Source organism: Cebus imitator, unplaced genomic scaffold (genome assembly GCF_001604975.1).
Source record: "Cebus imitator isolate Cc_AM_T3 unplaced genomic scaffold, Cebus_imitator-1.0 Scaffold7, whole genome shotgun sequence".
Lineage (NCBI taxonomy): Eukaryota > Metazoa > Chordata > Mammalia > Primates > Cebidae > Cebus > Cebus imitator.
The window spans coordinates 6,852,353-6,866,430 of record NW_016107322.1 but is presented as its reverse complement, the minus strand read 5'-3'; the positions used below and the strand labels follow the sequence as shown (position 1 = coordinate 6,866,430).

Sequence of the window (14,078 nt, the reverse complement as noted above, 5' to 3'; positions counted from 1 at the left end):
CGTGTTTCTCTTGTTTCATTTGCTGCTGTCAACTATTAGGTTTCCACATGTCTCTAATTCTTCTTAAATAAACTCTGATGGCTCCTGGTCCTAGATTACAGCCCTGGCCCAAAATGTCTTGACAACAATTGCCTAAAGGAAGAAGTCAGAAACAACAATAATTCCACGGTGTGATGGCCAAGAAAAAGAGGCAAAGATTCCACTGCTGTAGTTCCAACTACTTCTCACTCAATTTCTTTGTGTATATCCTGTAACGTGCCTCTTATTAACAGGACTTGGGCTCTGAGAGACTACTCTCAATCTGTCCATGCAAACCAACTTTTGGAACTCTGGGGCTATGAGATAATTAAGAAAGAAAAACATTTTCTATGTATTATTTTCTCTTTGTGCCTTACTCCATTTAAAAACTGAAGGCTCAACAAGATCCTCTTTGAGATTCTACTGCATTTTCCTGGGTTTTAGTTATTTTCCTCCTCATTTTAAAGGCCTTTTTGAGAACATTCGTAATTCAGCTCTAAACATAATGACTCTTCCTTTCTTCCTCTGCTCTACCTTATAGGCTGACACTCCTTTCAGGCAGAAGCATGCATTTCCACTCTCGACAGAATAAGATGTCTTATTTCACCTCCTCTATTACCCACAAAAAGAAAGACTTGTAAGTGTCACTCCAGAATTTTTGCCATTCAGTTTTAAAAATCATCATGGCCATAAAAAGGAAATAAAGTTATTTGCATAAATGATACCAAATTTTCAAAAAGTAAATAGAATAAAATAATGTACTCTTCTACAGAAAGGAAGAAATAAAAGGAAACAAGGTCACTGTTCCATTCATTTTCCCCACAATATTATTAACACTCAGGTATATGAAAAAGACTTATCAAAAGACTTTTTAATATTAAACTGGAAGATGAATGTTGTCTATTTACATCTGAGAGGCCAAGAAACCTCATCCAGAATTAAAAAGGTGCTTTTCCTTTAAGCTTTTTTTCTTTTTCCTGTTTCTCTGACTTAATGTTTTCGCCTCTATTCTAAACATTGTACACAGCCTAAAGAAACTCAATCTTGTTTTGTTTTGTATGCTTTGAGACAGGTCTCACTGTGCCATCCAGGCTGGAGAGCAGCGGTGTGACCATGACTCACTGCAGCTTGAAACCTGGGCCCAAGCAATCCTCCCACCTCAGCCTCTGGAGTAGATGGGACTACTGTCACGTGCCAACATGCTTGGCTAATTTTACATTTTTTATTTTATTTTATATTTGTAGAGAGGGGGTCTTGAAATGTTGCCCAGGTTGGTCTTTAATTCCTGGGCTCAAGTGATCCCCCCGCCAGTCCTCCCAAAGTGTTGGGATTATAGGTACATGCCACCAACACCAGCATAGTCTACATTTGAAATAAACCACAGAAGGATATCACTTAAACAATGTAACTTACCAATTCAGTCTAAGTGAGTTCTGTGGTTTATAACATATTGATGAAAACAGTGACGTGTCTATGTTCTGTTTACATAAAAGAATGCTATTCAAGCTTTTAAAATAAAACACTCAAGCTATGCCTTCAGCCCCCAAAACGTCTAACTATAAAGATGGGTTTGCTACAAAATAGTTAGCAAAACTGATTTACCAAGTAAGACATCCTCCCTCTCACAGTCCGTCAAAATAGGTATACGTAGGAATACTCTAGGAAGTGACACAAGTAGAAGAAAACAATATTCTTTCAATATGCTAAAAACAACTACAGTGTACTTAAAAAGTTCCTAAATTTGGCAATACATTTCTTCCAAATATGTTATTCAATAACATAAACATTATGAAGTATAAGTGGCTGTCCTATATGTTCAGAAAAAAAGGGTCAAGTGGAATCCTAGCAAAGTGAAAGAACAAAATGGTAAGATTAAGACATACACATACATACATTAAAATCTAAATATTAGAACAACCAAATAAAAATTTACCTTGCATCTCTACTTTTAACTATATAATAAAAAATGGTCATTGGATAGCTGATACTTGTCAAATCTCAGCAAAATTATGAATGAGAAGGGATAAAATGGTTAAACCTTAAAATATTTGTGAATATTCTTTAGATATCAAAAAAATGTTGTTCGGAAAGGAACTTCTACAATTGCAAAGGGAAATCCTTGTATTTTGCATGGCTATGTAGTTATACATTTGTGCTATCAGTAACGAGTCTGGAGATAAAAGACGATCACAAATAACCAACTAAAATTGACACTAGTAATGACAAAAAAAATCAGGGCTCAGAAGCTTTCTGTACTTGACTTCATAAACTATTTTACTATATTGGTTACTCAGAGGACTAAATACCACTCCAATACACAAGTTGTGAACCTCAACAATTTAAATGTAAGAGTCAGATTTTTCACAGTTCCCTTCTGAAAGATCTTCATTTACACAAAAATCCCTTCCATATTCATTTCTAAAAGACACCATGATCCTTAAACAGTAACAGTGGAGCTCATCCATTTGCTACATAACCCGGAGTTAAATGTGGCTGAGCCTCAGTTTAATATGTACAACATTGTATTTAATGGAGCAGTTGTGAAGATTAAAAATGACAACGTCAGCCTGGACAACACAGCAAGACCCTGTCTCTACAAAAATAAAAATAAAAAAATTAGCTGGTCATGGTGGTACACACCTGTGTCCCAGCTTCTTGGGAGGCTAAAGCAGGGGGATCGCTTGATCCCAGGAAGTTGAGGCTGCAGTGAGACAAGATCATGCCATTATACTCCAGGTTGGGCAACAGAGCAAGACCCTATCTCAAAAAAAAAAAAGAAAAAAAGACAATGTATATACGGTATCCAATCCAACACAGGAGGTCCTCAAGAAATGTTAATTCAGCTTTTTACTTCTTTGAGTTACTTGTATCTGTAGTAGATATGATCATGATTTATATAATTATTCTTATATAATCTCATATTAATTAGGCAAAATCTATCCTTTCAAAAATCAAGCACTATAGTGGAAAATAAACTAGGTAGTACTACTTTGAAAATGTTTTGATACTCAAGTATCTTAAACGATTTTCTGCATAATACCACATACTAAATATCTGGCATTTCTAATTCCTGACAGATTCTGACATTCACAGTTGGATCATGTATTTATATATTTTTATGACTTGGTACTTTCAATCATATGACACTGCTTAGTCACAATAAGTCTATTGATTCCTCCTCTATCCTATTGTTTATAAAATTATCCATTAAAGGCGAATTCCAAGATTCCATTTTTTTTGAGGGGGCAGGGGACTGAGTCTTCCTCTATCGCCCAGGCCGGAGTGCAGTGGCGTGATCTCAACTCACTGCAACCTCCACCTCCTGAGTTCAAGTGATTCTCCTGCCCTAGCCTCTCAAGTAGCTGGGATTACAGGCATGCACCACCATACCTGGCTAATTTTTGTATTTTGAGTAGAGACAGGGTTTCGCCATGTTGGCCACGCTGGTCTCGAATGCCTGACCTCAAGTGATCTGGCCACCTCAGCCTCCCAGAGTGCTGGGATTATAGGCAAATCACAAGATCTTTATTTTATACAGAGAGATTTCTTGAGCACTATCTAATTTTTTTTCTTATTTTCCTTTAACTAGAGGAAATAAAACTATTAGCTTACTGAAAAGGATCAACCTTCTGAGTGATATGACATAGATCAAGTTTAATTTCACTAAAATCATAATTTTTTAAAAAAGACATTTTCATTGGAATTTCAAATGAACTTTGCTTCTTACAGTGAAAAACACTGCTGTCAACTGCAAATGATATACGACAGGGATTCTGTGAAGATATTTTGTTTCAAATATACTTAAAAGTGGACAGCACACTGAAGCTAAGAATACCAGCCTTAAAGTCAGGTGAATGGGCTTTGAATCTCAGGTTCAGGCAGCAACATTTCTGAGATTTTGGGAATAATATTACATATTTAACAAGGTGTAAAAAAATTAAAGCACTTAACATTGTGTCTGCTATCCTCTAAGTACTCACAAATGAAAACTATTCTATAGCAAACACATTTTATTTTTCCCTCTAAAGTAAAAACAAAAACCTATAAACTATACTCACTTGCCTTGTATTTTAAAAATCAGTACTATACAAAAAATCCAAAACCTTTTATCATCACTGAGTAGTATAAGTAACAATAAAAGCCAAAGAGTAATAATTATTATAATTTCATACACATTAAATGATGGTATTGCAAATATAGCTTCTGATCCGAATAAAACAAATGGAAAATGTAACTCACGTTCATGCAGACAGATACCCACATTCATACTACATAAAAGAAGTAAATAGATAAGCAGAAATCAGGAGACATATGTCAAAGATCTGAGTTTTAGCCTAGGGACAGTCATTTGCTGCCAGTATTAACCCTGGCAGCTTACATTTAATTACTTTAAGTCTCAATTTATTCGTTTGCAAAAGAGGGAGAAGGAGTCCTACCTCACAGAATAGCTGAGAGCATTAGAGGCTGGACTGTATTAGGAGGTTTCTTAAATTTGGGATGCAAGGCCTTCTGAAAAATGTACATATGGGCCTATGGGATCTGAGATTGTCAGTAGCTTCCAATAAATCACCAATTACTTGAACTCCCAAATATTATGAAATGTATGTTTGCCAAAACACTTCAAAATCTTTAAAGCTGTAAGTGATTTTAGAGTAATGTTAAACTTCCACAGATTACAGTGTTCTGGGAGGATGAGAGATTTAATTTTGTAAGAATTTTAATATTTCATAAATTTGGAAGTAAAAGAATTCCTATGCATGTAAAACTAAACCACTGTCTGTATCTATAGCCTAGGAAATTCTGTCAAGACTGAGAAACTCAATGGTGATTAAAGAGACTATTTTTAACATAAATTTGTCTGACAACTGTTGTGATAACTGTTAAGCTGTGTGTGTGTGTGTGTGTGTGTGTGTGTGTGTTACTGTACTCATTTCCTAGCTGGCCCTCCTCCAACACATTTTCCACATTGCAGCCAATGCTCTTTGTAAAAGGTAAATCTCTTGGCTAAAAACTCATAATAGTTTTCTATTTCATTTACAAATAAAGTCTAAATTCCTTAATACGGTTTATAAGACTCTGCATCAACTGGCTCCAGTACATCAGGCAAACCTTATCTCACATCATCTTCCAGCCAGGTGATGTCCAACAGAAACGTAATGGGAGCCATCAATGTAATTTTAAATTTTCTAGTAGCCATACTTTTTTGAAGTTGAAAAAAGGTAAAATTAATTTGAGTATATTTTATTTAACTCAACATACCATGGTATCAATATGAAATCACTTTAAAATTTTTAAGACACTTCACATTCCTTCTGTAGTACTAAGTTCTTCTTCCCAGTTGGTGTGTATTTTATACTTACAGACTACCACCATTCAGAAAAGCCACATGTGGCTTGTGGCTTATAGCTTCTTCATTGGACAGCACAGCTTTAGCTACACAGACTTCCTTGGATAATAGAATACTAACAGTGCTCTCTGGTCTTTGGGGCTTCTGTGCGTGTGGTTCTCTCTTATGAGAAAGTTCTTTCTGGCTTTCTTGTGGCTGGCTCCTTTGCCTCCTTCCCCAAACACAGCTTAAATATCACCAAGATAAGTCTTTCCCAATGACTTTAGGCAAACAGTCTCCCCGTGTATTCCCTAGCAGAGCACCTAGGAAATCACAGTGGTCTTAGAACTTCTCTCACTCTTTCATGTTTTTTGCTTGCTTTTCTTGCTTTTAAAATATTTGTTTATCTCCTGTCTTCCATGGCTAGAATCTAACTATTGTTCCATGAGAACAAGGACCACTTTTATTCTGTTCACCATGGGTATGTCTGAGATACTGAAGTTTCGCTAAATATAATAAATGCATGTCATTACTCTTAGTTGCTCTCTGACCATTTCTACTATATTCAGAAACTGGGAGCATAATATACGTGCAATAAATAAATAAATAAATATATACATACACATACTTATTTAAATTATAAACCAAATAAACATGCTTATAAGATATAACCATTTGAAAAATCTTTATTTTCAAGTAAGATACTTTTTAAAAGATCAAAAATTACAAGTACTATCCAATGAAAAAGTAAAATTTTACTTAAATCAAATCATAAGGCATTTTGAGTATTTCTCCTTGTCCTGCCTTCCTGAGAAAAGTATTATGTTAATCGCTATTCACTTGGCATTCACACCTATAAAGTCACCCCCGTCTCCTAAAGATCTACAAAAAAAAAAATCTTTTAATTGCCAAAAAAATGTTATGATTAAAATAAGAAAAAAAAAAAAAGCCAGGAAACTATGAGTGATATTTAAAGAAAGATAAAAGGTTTAGTTGAGATTTAAACAAATTAAATTTTACCTTATCTGCTCCTGACTCTCATTTTCTAAATCACTTATGATAATTCTAAACTGAAATTCATGACTCCTTCAGACGTTTTACACTATTAAGTGGAAAGGTGATCACTGACAATTATGTACAGTTTTTGATACATATTTTAATAAAGTCAGTACAAATAAAAATTGCTTAACTGATCGTGACAAAGAATTCTACCTTGGGAGAGGGAAAAATATGACTAAAGTTACAGTCCATTATCTAGGTTCAAATCTGAGAATAAAACAATAGGTAAAAAATAGAAATAAATGGTTGGATACAGATTCCATATTAAGGTTACCTAGTCAAGTCATCTGTTATTAACAGGATTAAAAAAAAAATACGTCAGTAGAGGACATGGCCATCTTACATACAGACATACAAAAACCCACAAAAATAATCATTATATATGTTATTTACATTATCCTTGAATTTATACACACACACACACACACACACACACACACACATAAATTGTATATACTCCAGGTATTATACATTTGTCTTCTCATTTAATCCTCATAACTTAAGAGGAAGATACTATAATAATCCCCATTTTGCAGATGGGGAAACTGCGGTGTAAAGAGGTGAAATAATTTGCTTGTAAACTTTGCCCAACTGTTGAACTAAAGAATCAGGACTGGAGATTTGTTTTCCAGTAATCAGATGGAAAGGGTTAGAAACAGTGTGGCCACCATCCCTATGACTTGTAAGCTTATAAACTTAATTTTGAGCATAAGACAGCCACGTCTCCAAACCACACTGCTACCATCTAGTAGTTTCTCCAGTATCTTTGTGTTTGGTCAACTGGCTTTCTGACCATGTCTCTAGTTCCTTGTTCATTTCTCTACTGAAAATGAAACCAAGTCATGAATCTCAGCCCATGTGGATGAAGCCCTGACCTACCTATAGCTAAGTCTGTCAGCACTTTGAACTAGGCATGTGATTTTTGGATGGATCTTCTCAGTCTTTACCTTGAATATTCATCTGACATGTACTGCTGGGACGTATCTGCAAACCTCAGCTCCACCCTCAGGAGTCTAATCTAACCATGAATAATCTGATTAGAATATTTCTTGAATTGTGGTAAGTCAGCATTTAATTATCGCTGAAGGAGGCAAGCATTGTCCCTTGGTGGTCCCCACATGACAAGAGTCTCAACTGGCTGCCTTTTTCTGCAAAGCCATGACTACCCTATTAAAGAAAACACTGCCACAGATATCAAATATCAACAGACTATATAATGTATTTGTGACTCTGCTACAGTTGACCCTTGAACACTGGCTTGAACTGTGTAGGTCCACTTACAAGCAAATTTTCTCCCACCTCTGACAATCCTGAGACAGCAAGACCAACTCCTTAGCCTACTTAATGTGAAGATGATGAGGATGAAATCTTTATTATGATTATTTCCACTTAGTGATGAGTAAATATATTTTCTCTTTCTTGTGATTTTCTTTGTAACATTTTCCTTCCTCTAGCTAACTTTACTATAAGAATACAGCATATAATACACATAACATACAAAATACATGTTGATCAACCGTTTTAATGTTATCAGTGAGGCTTCTGGTCAACAGTAGCCATTAGTTAAGTTTTGAGGAAGTCAAAAGTCATATGCAAATTTTTTAACTGTGCAGGGGCTGGCACTCCTAATCCCCACATTGTTTAAGGGTCACCTGTATTCACAAACTTATTCCAGTATGGACTCTCAGAAAGAGAGAGAGATGGGTTCTTGCTCTGTTGTCCAGGCTGGAGTGCAGTGATTCAATCACAGCTCACCACAACCTAGATTTCTTGGGCTCAAGAAATACTCCTGCCTCAGCCTCCAAAGTAGCTGGTTATTTTTTTAATTTTTAGTAGAGTTAGGGTCTTACTGTGCTGCCCAGACTGGTCTTGAACTCCTTGGCTCAAGTAATCCTCCTACCTCGGCCTCCCAAACTGCTGGGGTTACAGGGGTGAGCCACTGTGCCTGGCCACTGTAATTTTGAGTGAAATTTTCTTCTCAATGTTTAATGTTTCTTTATAATACTAAATATGTTGTTACCCATTCTTTGCATAAAAGTCTACTGAGTCTACATCCATAGTGAGCAATTGGCAACCGACAATTGTGTGTGTGTGTGTGTGTGTGTGTGTGTGTGTGTGTTTGCTTTGATTTATGTTCTATTTGGTTATAAAATTTTCTGTGGCTACAGGTATAAAATTTGGCTAATATAAACATAATTGTTATTTCAGAAGCATAAAACTGAACAAAGAATTGATTAAAAAAAATCACTTTTTAAAAAGTCAGATGATTTGTGTTTTAGCCCTGGCTCAGGTCCTAAGCAGGTTTATAACAGTGGATAAGTAGGAACTTGCCTAAAGCCCAGTGTTCTTATCAGTTAAATGAACTCTTTATACTAATTCCTAAGGTTCCTACTACTCAAGAACTCCGGTCCAAGCCTAGCTAATACTGGATACCCAATAATACTGCATGCTCATTTACTGAGCTTAGGGAAGTTTTACCCACATAAAGTTGTTCTCATGAATGTCTTCCATTTCATGGCTTAAATTAATAATAATAACATGTCAAATGTTTGTTTTCTCTATAGTTCAATGTACTTAGATACATCTGACTAAAATTAACAGGTAATTTTCTAGGATGTTTAAAATAATTTGTTGATATTGGTTAATAAGCATAATGCACCAAAACTGACATGATGAAACTCTAAGAATTATATTTCACAGCTTAACAAAATTCAGCAACACAGTAGATCAGCATATGAGGGAAAAGAATAGAGGCACTTTGAGGTGAAGAAGAACCCTAAGCACACATTTGGAAGCAGTACACTTTAAGACTCAGTCACTTGAACTACTCTGACTGGGAAACAATTCCATAAACACAATTCAGAGGCTGGTTCTAAAACACTGAATTCCTGTTCCTTCAATACCTAGAATACTTTCAGAAGAGCAACTGATGTAAAAATTCACTACCATGAGCACTGCACAAACTGAAACCATAAATAGCCAAGAGAGAGGAAAGGAATGTATCAGGGTGGGTAGGAAGGGAGGGTGGTTGAGTATTCCTTATTCATGTGTTCAACAAATATTTATTAGGCAGTTGTTATGTGACAGGTACAGTGGTAAGCATTGTGGATACTTTGGTAAACAAAATATAGTCCTTTCCTGTTAAAACGTTCTTACACTCCACCTAAATAAATAAATAAGAAAGAAAAAGAAGGAAAATACCAATATTTTCTACTTGGTATCCTCTTTTAACTTCCCCATCTTACTTGGCTAAGTATTAACCATATGTATACCATGTGGTTCTTTTGAGAAAGTGAAAGATTCTAAAATCTTCAAAATTTGTAATTACAAAATTAAAAACTGTAAGTAAAAAGAGTTCAAGAACATGTTTTATTCTGAAAAATGAAATATTTGAATTTTTAGTTCTATAGTTTAGTTTTTACATTTTCTGATATGTTTTTTCAATAAGAGAAAAACTCAAAAAACTGGGTGTATAAAAATACAGTATAAATAATTTTGATGGCTATATCCCATTGAAAATAAATTTAATAGTCTTAATTTGGTGAGGGAGTTTAAAAGTTCTTTGAAAACATCCCCTTTATAGATAATATGACCTCAAATAGTTCATTTTAATCAATGTTTTATGTCAGAGAGTGATATATTTATTATTGACAGGTACTTAAAAATGCTTCTTCACTTGCTCATTTTCTATAAAAGTATCTGCAAGCCAGTCTAGACCGAAGTCTATAGCCTCTGATTATACAGATCTGTATCGGAATGTCTTCAGGACACATAATTACTATACACAGAACAGTTATTAACACATTTAAACGGAAGTGAAATGTAATCTAAAAAATGTAAAGCTATCCACTCGTTTCAAGAATACAAGAGTAAACAATAGAAAACAACTTGCATTTCATCAGTGTATTAGTATGAGACATTTTGCTTCCTCTCTCTCCTAAATCAAGTGCTCTGACTGTAATTGAAGGACCAGGATGGGGACAGAGGAGGGATAAGGGCACCTGCAGTTCACATGTGGCAAGAGGCTTGGACAAGAGAAATTCCTTTTCTCCCCTCACAGTACAGATGTATATGCAACTTAAAAAGTGCAGCTATGACCACATGTCAAGAATGCCTAAAAATGCCTAGGGGTCTAACTCCAATCACAGATATTTCAATCACTTTATGAAATGTTAAAGCATTTACTCCTTTCATACTAAGTAATTCCAAATATCCCAAATTGTACACAAGTCCCTATCTGAATAACATTCACAGAATTAAAAGAAAAAACTATAAGAAATGTGCGTAGCCTTTTCTACAACAGAATCAAATGGTACAGTGTTTATGCAAATCAAACTAGCAAAAGAATAAAGTACACAATACATTTCTTAATTTCCTTAATATAGTTTAAAGTGGTATAGTGGCCCCCTCTTTTCTTTTTTTAATAAAAATCTCTTCCCTATCCTCTGCACCATGTTATGTAGGACCTATAAGAATATAATGTACTGAAGCATAATTTAAAATAATTTTCTAAACTATGTCCATAACCACCTCCATGACTGCTCCCATCTGATGATTAAAATCTTACAGTATTAGCTTGAATTTCATCTCCGCCTGACATGTTTCAAGCAGGGAAGCAGATTAGTGTCTGAGAACACTTTATAAGGGTTTCATTATCAATCAGGTTTTGTTCCCAGTGACACTTGCAGCAAAATTATCTTATTCGAATGAACTCTCTTGGACTGAAGTAAACAAAGCTGTAGCCCACTGCTGTCACACACTCTCCATTCATTTATTTCCTTTTTTCTTTACTTAGACTTATAGCACGTGCCATAGAAAGAGTGCATGTTAAATATTCCTGGAGTGTCACAATATGTAATACAATAAAACAGATTACAGCCCTACCTTTCTTTCACAGCAGTGGTGCCAAGCACAGGTACACCGGAGCAATCAATTTGTTCTGCAGACAGTAAAGCTTTCATAGAATACTAATGTAAAATCTTTTTTCTTTCTCCTTTGCCTTGACTCCCCAATGCCCGGGTCCCGACCAATACAAGGAGGAGGGCGGTATGTCTTCTGCTGAGATAACCACAACTACTAATCAAGTATACGTGTACAAGGGCACAGGATTAAACCTCCACCAAGCTTGAGTCAGGGTTTGAGAGCAGCCAAACACATGCACAGCATGGTCAAAATTAAACACACACACACACACACACACACACACACACACACGAGCGTGCATACACACGTGCCATGAAAATACAGATGTGTCTACTTCAGTGAACTAATTCATCACACTTTACCATGCCTCATTTTTTTTATCTCCGGGGCATAAAATTACCTCCTGTTGAACTGAGGGCTTAGATCCAAACAGTGCCTAACAATTGTTTTTCCAGAAATGAGAACCATGATCAGTCCTCTTTGTATTCAACTGTCTGCCGATTTTAAAACTAGGCATTTTTCTTAATTGTACTATTTTTTTACATGAATTTATCATTTCAGGTATTAATATAGGGTTAATAGACTCAGCATGGATTCTTAAGAGTTTACACTTTAAAATATATTTTAATAGTTCAAGTCTACTTTCTCAAGAAAAGCATATGCATTGCCAGTAATGACATCCAAAAGATTTTCATGTATCTTGAAGTTTTTACATTATGTATAATCCCAAGCTATTTGAAAAATATTTTCAAGTCTCAAAAATTATTTAAAAAGCACCTTTAACACTTTATAATCACAGTGGTATAGTTGATCTTATAAATCTAGAGTTCTGATGTTCTTTTCAATTAGACATTTTCACTTGGCTTATTTTTCTTTTATCCAAAATATGAAAAGGTATCTCAATCATTGAGTAGGGGAATGACAGAAGTTGTTAAATATTTTTTAACAACACATATTGCCACATTTTAATTTGCCTGCTTTAATTTTCAAATAACTATTGAAAAGTATTGATAGTTAAGAGACTGCAAACTAAGCAATAATTAAGAACAAAATACTCTAAATAACTAAAGAAACTTATTAGGAGGCATCCTAAGCCAGTTCTATCTTCATGTATACAATTGCTTTAACACTGCTAAGATACATGTGTCTCATTTTGCACTTTTTCGGTTTCTTAAAAAAAAATTCAGTAAGAACAATTAAGAAATACTAGGGACTCAATAAAGTATTGTAATAATGTTTATTCGATACTGATGCATTTGTCCTTGACACACTGACCATGTCATCAGGCTACTGTCATGTGATATCATGTCATTTCTCCACCTGGCTCATAACCTTGTCCTCTAAATGACCTAAAGCTTCCCTCAAGTAGCAGGAGGCCCCTCCCCGCTGTCTCAGCAAGGTCGAATGGGTCAGCATGTCCTCATCTATAATCCACCACCATTTGTCAGCAGGGAGGCTGGAGGAGGCAGGCTTGCTACAAGGGGAGAATGCCCAATTAGGCAGCTGTCACACAAAGCATAGGCTGCAAAATTATCCCCTGTCAAAAGAAAGAGCAGCTGCGGGTGCCAATTACAGCAACCTTTCAACCCTTTAGGTACTGGAAACTACACAGAAGTAAATGAAGAACAATTAGTGATAACAAATCGATGAATTAGGACAGTAAATTCGAAATTACTAGCAGGTGAGCTTGGGTCATAAATGACATTTAGGGCACACCAGACTCCAGGCAAGGGCAGGACACAATGAATCACACTAACCATTCCTCACATACAGATTTTCCCCCCAATATTTTCTTTTTGCAAAGTTGAAATCTTTAAAATACCTATACCTAAAAATATGTATCTTAATATCTATGCCCTTTCATTTCATGGACCCCAAAAATTGTTTCTCAAGGAAAAAAATCCTTTAGTAAGTCTCGTTCATTCAAACTTGTTCTTACACTGTCCATCATGTTATCCTTTTAAGTGTGGCCCACAAATTCCCAAATATCAGTTTAAATAATCACACTTAAAATACTATCCATCTTTTAAAGTACTTGTCCTGATTCTACTTCAGTCAAAAAGCAACTGAGTATGAATTCTGAGAAAATGGTTTTGCTAATATCATAAAGTTGAAGGTAACTTTCTCTACACAGTGTCATTTTGTGGATAAAAAAATAACGGCCATGTGTGCTTCTATACATAATACACATAAAGAAAATATCAAGCACAAAATTACTCTCTTAGATTGTTCTGCTCCAATCCTGCAGAGGTGATACGTATTAAGTCTCAAGCACAGAAAGCCAGTGCACTTGGACTTTGTCCAACTAATTTATTTGGTAGTTAACATTCGCAGGCAGCGAAGGAGGAACATTGGGAAACAAGCCTCACGAAGGGGAGCAGATCCAGTATGGCTACTGAGTGTTCATGGACATGGTTTCATTGTGCCTTAAAATGTCATGTATGTTCGGAAACAACTTTCTTGAAAGTCCGTTTTTAACTAAGATTACTTTTTGAATGATTATGTGCTGTTATTTCTAAGAGGCAGGGGTAACTGCTCAACTAGACTTCTAAATCACAAATGGATAAAATTGAGGAAGAGATAAGGTGAGACAATAAAGAAGCACTTTACTCACCCACCTCCAACGCATTATAAATAAATCACAGTTGCCAGGGGAAAAGTGTGTAATTCCTAGTTCCTAAGTCAAGCCATTTGATAATGTTTCCAGGAGATAGATGTCATGGGGAGAAAACTTCTCCATTAAAAGTTTATC

General features: G+C 35.4%; 1 protein-coding gene across 4 annotated transcripts in view; it reads right to left on the bottom strand.

The window, feature by feature from the left end:
- NRIP1 (nuclear receptor interacting protein 1) overlaps positions 1 to 14,078 on the bottom strand; it is a 104,424-nt gene that overhangs the window by 30,817 nt on the left and 59,529 nt on the right. Inside the window, exon 1 of one of the 4 annotated variants that reach the window (XM_037742529.1) lies at positions 11,288 to 11,572. The exons of the other annotated variants lie outside the window; for them this stretch is intronic. The gene's annotated coding sequence lies outside the window, so the exon portion shown is untranslated. Of the gene's footprint in view, positions 1 to 11,287; positions 11,573 to 14,078 lie in introns of those variants that run through there. 4 annotated transcript variants of the gene reach the window in all.